Source organism: Malaclemys terrapin, chromosome 2 (genome assembly GCF_027887155.1).
Source record: "Malaclemys terrapin pileata isolate rMalTer1 chromosome 2, rMalTer1.hap1, whole genome shotgun sequence".
NCBI lineage: Eukaryota > Metazoa > Chordata > Testudines > Emydidae > Malaclemys > Malaclemys terrapin.
The window spans coordinates 279,450,800-279,462,802 of record NC_071506.1 but is presented as its reverse complement, the minus strand read 5'-3'; the positions used below and the strand labels follow the sequence as shown (position 1 = coordinate 279,462,802).

At 48.0% G+C, this 12,003-nt stretch overlaps 1 protein-coding gene across 4 annotated transcripts in view; it reads left to right on the top strand.

Moving 5' to 3' along the window:
• GJC2 (gap junction protein gamma 2) overlaps positions 1–12,003 on the top strand; it is a 110,862-nt gene that overhangs the window by 58,098 nt on the left and 40,761 nt on the right. The window contains exon 1 of one of the 4 annotated variants that reach the window (XM_054016691.1): positions 10,782–10,853. The exons of the other annotated variants lie outside the window; for them this stretch is intronic. The gene's annotated coding sequence lies outside the window, so the exon portion shown is untranslated. Of the gene's footprint in view, positions 1–10,781; positions 10,854–12,003 lie in introns of those variants that run through there. 4 annotated transcript variants of the gene reach the window in all.

The window sequence follows — 12,003 nt, the reverse complement described above, 5'->3', positions numbered from 1 at the left end:
GCAGGTGAGACATCTCGCAGGCTCTGGTTGGAGTGGTTGAACAGATGAGGAGCGAGTCCTCTCTGGTGTTGGGTTGTGTGGCCAGCTGGCGAATGGCTCCTCTTTTGGCTCTTGTGGTGGGCCCGGTTTCGTTTTGTGTTTACAGGTCAGGCTCTGATCTAGGTTACACAGATGTAAATCCAGAGTGACACTGGTTGGGAGTTTTTCAACTTTTTTTTTTCTATGGGGTCAGAAAATGCTGATGCGTCAAAACCATAACTTTTCACGGGAAAGGGGCGGTTTGGACAAATTTCACTGTCAGGCTTCTCAGATCCAGGGGTAGAATTTCCAGTCAAAACCAGAAAGAGACAACGAGACAGAACCCCCCCCAGAATAGCTAGATTCAAAGGCCAGAAGGGACCACTGTGACCATGTAGTCTGATGTCCTGCATAACACAGGCTATGGAACTTCCCTGAAATAATTCCTAGAGCAGCTCTTTTAGAAAAAGCCAATGCGCTGGTGGTTAGCTCACTTACCCGGGATGTGGGAGATCCAGGAGCAAGTCCCTGCTTCGGAGCAAAGACATGACCCTGGGCTATGTTGCTTCTGGAAGGCAAGGATCAGAGGGATAGTGTGAGGTCTCATTTATTAGTGTGCATTGAGTTCATTGTGAGTCTCGGGGGGAAGGGTACTCAGGTAGTACAACCCGGGTGAATGCTCCAATCACCAAGCGATGGGTTACTGTGGGCGGGCATCTCTCCATCTTCCCTGTTGGAGCTGTTCCACTTTGTATAAATAATTTACATATCCATTGGGCCAGAGAGAAAGAGACTGACCCTCTAGCCTGAGGCTTCCTGGGATGTGGGAGACACAGGGACTGGAACATGTGTCTCCCACATCCCCCGAGTGCCGAAACCACCAGGCTATTCTGGGGTGAGTCTTTCTTTTCCTGTCTTTTTGTGACTTTTTTTTTTTTTAAAAGCTCTTGGCTTTTGTCCCAATGCAGAATGGGGCAAGTTTTGAAAGCTCATGGGACAGGATGGGAAAACCGTTTCTCACCCAGCATCACTTTACTGCTCCGGGTTTATCCTGGTGTAGTGGAGAAGCTGGCCCTCTGTTTTAAGGAGATTTAGGTTTTCCTGATCCAGCTCTGAGCTGGATTAGCTCAACTTCGCAAAGGAAAAAATAGCCATTGCTGCTACATGCAGCAAGGTGGGGTTTTGGCTGGTGTGACTTCGTCTGAGTAATGCACTAGGGTGGAGACAGGCGCAACAATTGAAGGGTCTACCCTCTCATGGCTCCCCAGAATGGGTGGCTTCCAAGGAACCAGCCAAAATAAATATTTTCAGCATAGGCAGGGATTGTCTGAAGTGGGTTGGAGGATGCAGGAATGTGCTACTGCCGGCAGCCAGGAAGGTGACATAACATTGTGTGTGACAAGACCCTGAACTCATTCATTGAAAGGAATTCAGGAGTCACTTTATTGTGTGCCAACTTTGCAACAGGAGCAGGGAATCATTTTGCAAAACCAGACCGATCCGGGGATGCATAATCCCTATACAGTCTAGTGTTGCAGGAGTTCCTGCCATGGTTTAAAGAAGGGTGTTCTTTCTTCCAAGATTTAATGGAGGTAGTTTGCACGGATGTCCATGGAAGATTAGGGAGCTGACAATCCCCAGGTCTACTGCAAAGGCAGATGATGCTCGTTAAGCGATTGTAAATTGGAATTCTTTCCAAACGGGGAGCGGGGAGAGTGCAGTTAGGTTGTTCATAATCTGCCTTGGTTTTGTGGCATCCGAGTATGGTGGGGCACCCGGGTGGTTCACCAGCAATCAAGCAGATGTATGGCACGTGCTGCCATGCAGGGCTTGTTTAAGAGCTTGTGATAGGGCCTTTCATGGCTGGGCAGCCTAGTGGCTAGATTGTTGGTTGGTCAGGCCAAAGGGGGTGGTAGGGAGACCCAGGCCCTCCCTCTCCACTGGGTCCCAGCCCAGGGCCCTGTGTAGTTCAACCCCTAAACAGAGGGGATGGGTCTCCTTTTGGCAGGGGCTGTGTGTGGGGGTCAAGACCAGTTTCCCTGGGCTACTTCCTACAAGTCTCTTTAGTTTGGGGCATGGCCCCACTAGTCCAATTGCCCCCCAGTTGGGGCTTATCTGCAGGCTCCCCTTGGCAGGGGAAGACTTACTTGCCTCAAGTGGCTACGCTGGCTGTCAGGTCGCTGATCCGTCCCTTCAGGCAGGCAAACAGACCTCCCCAGTCACCCCCCAACTGAGCCAGGCTCCCTTCTTTTGTCCCCCCTGCAGGCCTGGCATTGGCTGCAGGTATAGTGGGGCGGGGCTAGCTGAACCCACCGGTTTTCTTTAACCCCTGCTGTGCCAGGCGGCGGTTTCTCTGCTCCCTCGCAGAGCTGTTGTAAAGAGCTGGGTAAAGGAAGCCATTTGCAATGCACAATCATGGCCAACTTTATTGGTCCAACAAAACCCATCAAGAATGCTTCATATGCTTGAGCACCATCTACTAGCACACTTCCAGTGAACTAATGACCTCTGTATAGACAGAGCCCTCTCACAACAGGCTGAGGTAGCTCTGGAGGTGAAACAGTGGTTCATTCTTCATCCCCATCCAATCCTTGGCCTCTCTACTGAGGTGAGAGTCTTTATATCCCATCACCAATCCCCTGAGCCATCACCCCTCCTCCACCCCCCTCTCCCTGTAATTTGGAATTCCAGTCTCAGCAAAATAATACTGGAAAGGAATAATAGACTGTAATACTCATGTCATCGTAACTTCCCCAGGCATCGGCGACAATAAAGGGGTCAGTTCCCATGGGCTGGAGAAGGTTGCCTTCATTTCAATAGCTGGAACTAGGTGTAGTTGAACTGCCCACACTGTGAAGTCAAACAATGTGATTTAGTGTCTGAAATGCTCTAGGTTTTTCTCTCTTGATGCATGGAAGGAGGGGCTGGCAGATGGAGGCAGGAAATGAAATCTGCATTCTCAAAGGCAATGACAATGGTGCTGTTCTACCGATCCTTTAATTTTCCGTTAGGCTTTGGAAAATGTTTCTTGGACATCGCAAATGGGCAATGAAACGAGGAGCAGAAAGTAACTGCGTTGGCCAAGGGAGAAAACATGCTTTCAACTGCATTTTGAAAGGGGTTGGAGGTGAAGTGATGGAGTAAAGTGGAGCTGAGGCCTTTCCAGATGGCGGGATCTGCAGACCAGAAAGCCCTTGCACCAGGCGCGGTGACATCGTGTGCAAGGGAGCAGCAGGGATCTGAATTAGATGAGCAGAGTAGAGAACCAATGGACGATTTGGAAAAGAACAAGGGCAATAACAATAATTCACCATGAAATGGCTTCTGGTATGGTTGGAGAGCCAGTGTGGTATTTGGGGAAGGAGGTGCCGGGGTTAATTTTCTCTGCACCCGCTGATGTCTGGAGGGCTGAGTCTTGGGGAGGACCCAGGGAAGGGACTTGCAGTAACCAAGATGAGAGGAGCTCAAGGCATAGGCCTGAGGGTGTTAGCAGGGGTGGAGCTGAGCGGGCGGTGTGCCACGGTGGTGGGAGGAGAGATCAAAGCGCCCAGGATAATGGTCAGTGTGTGGAAAGTAAAACCAAATGGAAAAATCTGTGTCTAGGATGGAGACAGAAGAAGAGAAACAGCTGCATCCGAGGCAGCGTCTCCTGCCCGAGAGAAGAGAATTCACCGGGGGCGGGGCAGCATCAATCTAGCTGGCCCAGAGGGGCTGCAGTGCAGAGGTGAATGCACCCGGGGAGCACAGGTGGGAGGGCAAGGCTGGCCACCATGAAAGGTCCTCACCCAAGAGAGGAGAAGGAAAAGGAGATGGGGGAGTTCAGGACCGAGGGTAGAGAAAAAGGAGGGGGATGGAGAAACTGGTGGGACTTGGGACGGAAGGACCCGCTGCCGAATTGCCGCTGAAGAATGAAGCGGCGCTGTAGAGCAGCCGCCGAAGTGCCGCCGATCATGGCTTTATCTTTTTTTTTTTTTTTTTTCGCCGCTTGGGGCGGCAAAAAAGCTGGAGCCGGCCCTGATAACATTATTGGGATTTTTATACTGCCGTGCCGTTTTTACTGTAGTGTACGAATGACAGATGAAGCATTCACTGTAAGTGAATGAAAGATGCAGCACGCAGGTGCTATTAATATCCAATACTATACTGCAGGGGTGGCCAACCTGTGACTCCGGAGCACGTGCGGCTCTTCAGAAGTTAATATGCGGCTCCTTGCATAGGCGATGACTCCAAGGCTGGAGCTACAGGTGCCAACTTTCCAATGCGCTGTGGGGTGCTCACTGCTCAACCCCGTGCTCTGCCCTAGGTCCTGCCACCACTCCACCCCTTCCTGCAAGGCCCCTGCCCCTTCCCCCGAGCCTGCCCTCGCTCCTCCCCCTTCCCCACCAGAGCCTCCTGCACACTGCAAAACAGCTGATTGCGGCGGGCGGGAGGTGTGGGGAGGGATGGGGAGGCGCTGATTGGCGGGGCTGCCAGTGGGCGGGAGGCGCTCAGGACTGGAGGGAGGTAGCGGATGGGGGGCAGCTGACGTATTACTGCGGCTCTTTAGCAATGTTCATTGGTAAATTCTGGCTCCTTCTCCGGCTCAGGTTGGCCACCCCTGCTCTACTGCAATCACTGCTCGGTGTAGTGCTTATTACTCGTATCCTGTAGGACTTTGGTGTCTGCTGTTTCTAGCTACCGGAGGGCCTTATATAAAAAAGTACTGTGGGGTTCTACATTGTTGGTCCAAAATACCGCATGGATTGTCACATTTTGGATTATTACTGTAGTTTTTTTTTCCTCTAAGGGGAGTGATAAAACACGACACCCTTAGGTGTTTCCATTCTTACTTCTTCATTATCCACCGGCACATGGATTGTGCTGAGGGTTTTTGTATAAACGAGGATGAACCAAAGATTGTAAGACTGGATTTTCAAGAACTCCCTCCCACATCATCCTTACCCCCTCCCTTTCCTGCCCAGGGCAAAGCTCTCTCTGTTGCAGAAGTTTTCAAACCCCGGTTGTAGCTTCTGTAACAACAAAGCACCCATCAGTCTTCAGAGGGCCAGATCCACAGCGGGTGTAAATCTGCATCGTTCCATTGAAATGAATGGCACTCTGTTGAGTCTTGCCAGCTCAGGGTCTAGCCAGAGACACTTTCTGCTAGCTGTACCCCAGTCCACGCTGCTTTAGGTTTCCTTTTTGTAACAAACTAAAGTAAAACCAGTTTCTTCAGTCCCTTATTTATCTGTTGTTTCTTTGGTGTGAATTCAGCTATGATCAAATTTGCAGACAACACCAAAACTGGAAGGGGGTGGCCAGTGTGCATGGAAGATAAAACAATCAGCAAGAGGACCTGAGCTCAGAACAGGGGTTCCTGCAAGATTCGGGACTAAAATCTGATCCCCAGGGGTAGGAAGTTATCAGCACCGACAGGGGCGGCTCTAGCTTTTTTGCCGCCCCAAGCACGGCAGGCAGGCCGCTTTCGGCGGCATGCCTGTGGGAGGTCCGCCGGTTCCACGGCTTCGGTGTATCCACCGCCGAATTGCCGCTGAATCCGCAGGACTGGCGGACCTCCCGCAGGCATGCTGCCGAAGGCTGCCTGACTGCCACCCTCGCAGGGACCGGCAAGGCGCCCTCCGCGGCTTGCTGCCCCAGGCACGCGCTTGGAGCGCTGGTGCCAGGAGCCGCCGCTGAGCACCGATATACAATGTAACCAAGAGGGAGCAGCCATTGTCCTGCAAGAGAGTCTGTTATTTGATTTATTTGTATTGCAGTAGCTCTTGTAGATCCCAGTGAGGATTGGGTTCCCAGGGTGCTAGGATTGCACACACGCATTCACTAGGATGACAGTCAGTTTTTCTCCATAACACCAAACAAATACTGCTTTTTTCACACAACTTGCACCCGAGAGCTGCTGCAGGAGAATTGTGGGGGCCAGGGATTGTGAGGTGCCCAGTATGGCCCTTTAAGATCATGCCTCTGTTGGAACCCTGGAAGTTTGCACAGCCAATAGTGACATTTAGTGCAAGAGGTGCTGGGGGTACACAAGCTGTTAGCTGTTCGAGCTCTGCTAATAACACATTAATAACCGGCACCTGTGTGTGCACGCACATCTGGATATGTCTTGAGAGGATTTCTGCCTTAAGGACTGGTCCACAGCATGAAACAGATGGAGAATCTCTGCTCTCTCTCTCTCGCTCTGTCCTAGAGCTGTGTACTGGCACCCAGCCCCATAGTACCTGCATCCCTGCTCCATTACATTGTCCCGCACTGAGTTGCAAAAGCATCACAAATTTTAAACAGCTTGGGAAGGGCTGACTGGTTTCCTCCACCCCACATCCCTCTTCCTTTTGCCTTATAAATGTTCATTCATGAAAAAATTCCCATAGTGTTGAAAGGGGGGAAAACTGGCCTCCACTGATGTTCTTGCTTCATTTCCGTGCTCAGGCCATGGTATGAACGTGGTGGGATCTCCCTTTTTAATCTCTGTTTTCACAGCTGGATTTTTTTTTCTTTTCTGCTTTTTATTACAGCTCATTCTCCGGAATGGCTGGTTTTAGCGCGGTGTATGCGCTCGTGTTTCCATGCTTGAACCAAAAACCCTGCCAGATTCCAGCTAGGCAGAAGAAGAGGTTGAAACTTGTCTGAGGAAGGGTGAACTGGGAAGCCAGTGAGTAAAAGCAAAAACTCACGGCACAAGCAGATATTTGAAAGGCCCCGCAGTTGTAAAAAACAAATAGAAAAATAATGCCCCGTGGTGATGACAGAAACAGATCTGTGCCCTTTGCGTTCAAGGAAAGCCTTGGCACTCACAAGGATTCTTCCCAGTGGTAATTGATTATGATTGGGTCGAATCCTGAAGTCTTTATTAAGTGGGCATTCGGCCCCTACTTCAGCAAAATGCTATTAAAGTCAGTGGGAGTTTGGCTGAGTAAAGGCAGAGTAAGAGAGGAAGGGTGGTCATGTCGGGAAGGTGCCGGCATCAGATTCAGGAGACCTGGATGCTATTCCTGCCTCTGCCACAGACTCTGTTTGACCTTGGGCAAGTCATTTAATCTTCCTGTGCCTTGCCTGTAAAATAAGGATAAAAATATTCTGTTATATAACTCTCTTGGCTAGTTAGCTAGATAGTAAACACTTCAGGGCAGGAGCTGTCTCTTTGTGTGTGTGTGTGTGTGTGTGTGTGTGTGTGTGTGTGTAGGTAGTGCGTAGCACGGTGGGGCCTTAATCTCTGTTGAGGCCTCAGGGTAACGAACAATAATTATCAAGATTTGGTCCCCACTGACTTCAGTAAGTGTTTGGCCTCAGTGAAGCCCTTCAGGATTTATAGGCATAATGTTCTTGTTAATGGATTTCCTTCATATAGCCCCATTGATTTGCATGGCACTTTAGAAACCCAGAGGAAGCAATTCCCTGCCCCAAAGAATTTACAGGCTAAGATTCGTAGACTCATAGACTTTAAAGCCAGAAGGGACCACTGTGATCATCTAGTCTGACCTCCTGTATAACGCAGGACATAGGACTCCTGCTTCAAGTGTAGTAGCTGCAGTTGAACTAGAACATCTCCCTTAGAAAAACATCCACTCTTGAGCTGAAGATTTACAGTGATGGAGAATCCACCAGAACCCTTGGTGAGCTGTTCCAATGGTTAATTACCTTCACTGTTTAGAATGTGTGTCTTATTTCCAGTCTGAATTTGTCAAGCGCCAACTTCCAGCCATTGGATCTTGTTATACCATTGTTTGCTAAATTAGAGAGCCCTCTGTTACCGTATTTCTCTTCTCCGTGGTACCCCGAGGCATGCTGATTTTAAAAATGTCTTTCTTTAGTACCTGCTATTTAACATCCTCCTTAGTTACTGTTTGGAATGGAAAATATTTTTTCATCCATGTATGATATAACTACATCATCTGGCATTCCCCAAATACAGAAGAGATATATTTATTGAACGTTTCTGCCTTTTCTGCATTATTATTGATAGTTCTACCATTTCCAGCTGGTACTTGACAAGTACCATTATTAGGATTCCCTGTTTTTCTGATATATCTAAAACACTGGTTCCCAAACTGGGGGGCATGAAGAAATTCCAAGGGGGGCGCAAGGCTGCCCGGCCCTTGAGCTCCTGGCTGGGGAGGCTAGCCCCTGGCCCCTCCCCTTCTGTCCACCCTCCCCTGTAGTTATGCTGCCGCGCGGGCAGCTTGCACCCGTCCACCTCCCAGGCTTTCCAATAAGCCAGTCCTGCTGCTCTGAGCGGCCTGGTAAGGGGGAGCGGGGGAGGAGGGATTGGATAAGGGGCAGGAGGTCCCGGGGGGGTGGTGGCAGTCAGGGGACAGGGAGCGGTTGGATGGGGTGGAGATTCTGGGGGTGGTGGTCAGGAGACAGGGAGCTGGGGGGTTGGATAGGCGTGGGAGTCCCAGGGGGCCTGTCAGGGGTGGGGGTGTGGATAGGGGTCAGGGCAGTCAGGAGACAGGGAGCAGGGGGGGTTGGATAGGGGGTGGGGTCCTGGGGGGCGGGGGTCCCGGGAGGGGGCAGTCAGGGAACAAGGAGCAGGGGGGGTTGGATAGGAGGTGTGGTCCCAGGAGGGGGTGGTCAGGGGACAAGGATGGGGGGGTTGGATGATGGTAAAGGAGAGGTGGGGGGCATGAGGGTTTCTTGAAAATTAAAAAGAGGGCGTGATGCCAAAAAATTTGGGAACCGCTGATCTAAAACAACAACAACACCTCCTCCCCCCCACCCAATAAAACCCCACACTTCTTTCAATTGTCCTTAACTCTTCTGGCTATGGAGTTCTCCTAGTGTCCTTTTGCATGCCTTATTGATTTTCTACAATTTCTAGCTTCTAATTTGTATTCATTGCTATCAACATCTCTCTTTTCCCATTTGTTTTTATATATCTAATTATAGCTGCTTTCTCTTCCCCTCTTAGCCCAGCTATTTTTTTTTTTTTTTTTTAACCAGTGTAGCATTCTTTCTCAATTGTGGGATTGTGACTTTTTGGGCATTTAGTAAAACGTTATTAAATAATTCCCAGTAAAATCAGTCACATTTTTCTGTTTAAATTCTGTCTCCCATATGATTTGATTCCTAATTGTTTTGTGAAATTGGTCCTTATAAAGCACCAAGTGCTTATATTACTGGTTTAGACTGTATTCTGTTTACACATAACAAAATGCATCATAAGGGCTTTATCCAATGGGCAGACTTCCCATTGATTTCAGTAGGGGGTAGGGGCAGGCCCTAAGTTATGCAAGACCAAAAAAACCTACAAGACACAGAACAAGGGAAGCTTGTAAAGAGATTCGTGGTGGAAGAGGAGGTAGGAAGAAGTTCCTGGAAGAGAAGGAGGGATCTCTCTAGGTTCTTACATTGGTGTTCAGCATTGGTTGTACCTGATAGGGATGGACTGATATGAACTGAGTAGTGGGAGAGGAAGACAACCTTTGCAGCAGAATTTTTGATACATTTTCAGGAGGAAGTTTACAGAGCGCATAATGTTCATTGGTGATAGAGCTGATCAGAAAATGGAAACGTAATTTCATGGGCATTTTCAAAACTGTTTCCATTTCACACGGTTCAAATTGGACCCACCTGTTATGAAAGTGTCACAGTTTATCGATTAATAATATTTTTAGTGTAATCATGCTTGAATTCATTTTTAAACATTTGCATTATCCATAAATGAAAACTGCATTCAAAATCATTATTGAGCAGTCTTCGTATACCAAAATCCACCCTTTCAATCAACAAAAACATTCAATACCTATTTCAAAGACAATTTAGATGAAAATTTCAATTTTGAAATGTCAACAAAACTTTTGCAAAAACTGCGAAATGTCAAAGATGTCAACAATTTTTTGTGAAAAATTCCGTTTTTGAAAAAAGGCCTTTTTCCACCGGGGAAAAAAATATTTGCATGAGGCAATGTTGACCGAACCTACTTAGGATATTTGCCATGGGTAAGGAAGCCTACCATGCACAGCACATTGTGAGGATTGGGAACGTTGACCAGTATACCCAGCCAAGCCTTGTTTGAAAACTGCCTTGCGAATTACAATGTCCACACAGAGCAGACAGGCCCTCGACTTCCACGTGTCATCTGCAAAACTCTCCAAAGAGTAAACTAACTCTCTGATAGCTAATCTCTCTCTCTACCAGAGGAATTGGATGACCCGATTTCAATCTGTGTCTTGGAAAGATGAACCTACCCTGCTGAGATCTGAACCAGTATAGATGTTCCAAAGGTGATTGTTACACTTATCTGGGCCAAGCAATAGGACCACGGGGATGGGGTGTGGTAGGGTCCATTCCCACCTGTGACAGTGAGGTACTATGCAGTCTCTTTGCATCCATATCCCCAACTGTAAGCAGGCCTTGATACTTACCCACCTTTTATAAAGTGCTTTAAGATCAGCTGATGAAAAGTTCTATAGCCATGTGCTGATTTTTATTGAAAGCAACAGAGGGTCCTGTGGCACCTTTGAGACTAACAGAAGTACTGGGAGCATAAGCTTTCGTGGGTAAGAACCTCACTTCTTCAGATGCAAGAACCTCACTTCTTCAGATGATTTTTATTGTCTCTCTCCTTGGTGCTGGGAATCAATAGCTTCCTGATATGAGGTGTGATGCAAAAAAAAAAAAAATGCATAAACCCTGACCTGAGAACAGCTGACCTATCCAATGTCAGAGGGGTTAGTATCCATCTATGTAAACACTTTCAGGAAGCCCGCTGTTCATTTTCTACAGCGGTCTGCTCTCTCCTTCAAATCAGACTTGCCATCCAGCCGTTAACAAATGTACTGAGTGACAGCACAGCTTTCACCAACGCTGCTCCTCTCGTTGATTGGAAGGGGAAGGTATTGTACCTGGTCAGGGTTGATGTGCATGTAATTGTTTGTATGTACATAAAGATAGAGGGGTGTGTGTGTGTGGGTGGGTGTGTGTGTGTGTGTGTGTGTGTATCTATATATAATATAGGCTATTTAAATATTTAGTAGCAAAAGCTACACAAGAATGCTAAATCTTGGTTAATATATTAAAATACAGCTGCCTGAAGAAACTCATGAAGATCAAGCAGGGATTCTGGCCAGCAGGATAAGAAGGAGCGTGTAGTAATGTTTCCGTTTATTTTAATTTTGAGTTGTTTGTAGATTTAAGAGCAGTCGGCAAGGGCACATTCACCCCATTTGTTTCCTCGTTTATCACATTCTGGTTTTCTTTTTCCTCCATTCAGGCCTTATTAGTAGTGGAAAAACAAGGCACAAAGTTGGATTTAAGCATCTGGCAATTTCGTGTTGGCTGTTGCCTTTGTGTCTCTGGCCTCCTTATTTAGCTGGTTTGGGACTCCTGAAATATGATGTCTGGTGTTCACCATTGTCAACTTGCAGCTTCTTCTGCATAGGCTCCTCTTTGCTTTCTGCCTTTCCCTGCCACACTGGCCTTTCTGAAATCGGGCTTACATTAGCGGCTTTGATCCTTATGTGCACTGATGTCCATATGTTGTTGCCGCTGCTAATAGTACATTAAGAATTGTCTCTTGGGATCAGACTATAATGTAAGCCTATAGCACCAGACGATAATAATTAGATAAATCATGATGCTGGATAGTACAGTCTTTTCTCCCTCACCACTGTTCTGTCCCCGTCGCTGAACCAGTTGGCTGTTGCACTGTACCCCAGAGGTGGCCGCATTTCCGGGGTACTCTGTGAAATGAAGCGCTTGGTCCTGCAGTCAGCCAAAACTCCCATTGGCTTCAGTGGGCATTTTGCCAGAGCGAGGACTGCAGGATTGGGTCCCTAGCGTAAGAAATACAAATGCTGACGTCTTTTCTGAAGCCGAGGCTTTCGAAAGCAGGTGCCTAAATATGGCCTGAGGGGTGGAATTTTTAAAAGCACCTAAGTGAGTTGGGAGCACTCAATAGGATTTTGGCTCCTAGGTCACTTAGGCACTTCTGAAAATCCCGCCCAGGCATCTAACTTTAGGCACCTGAGTAAACAGCCTGATTTC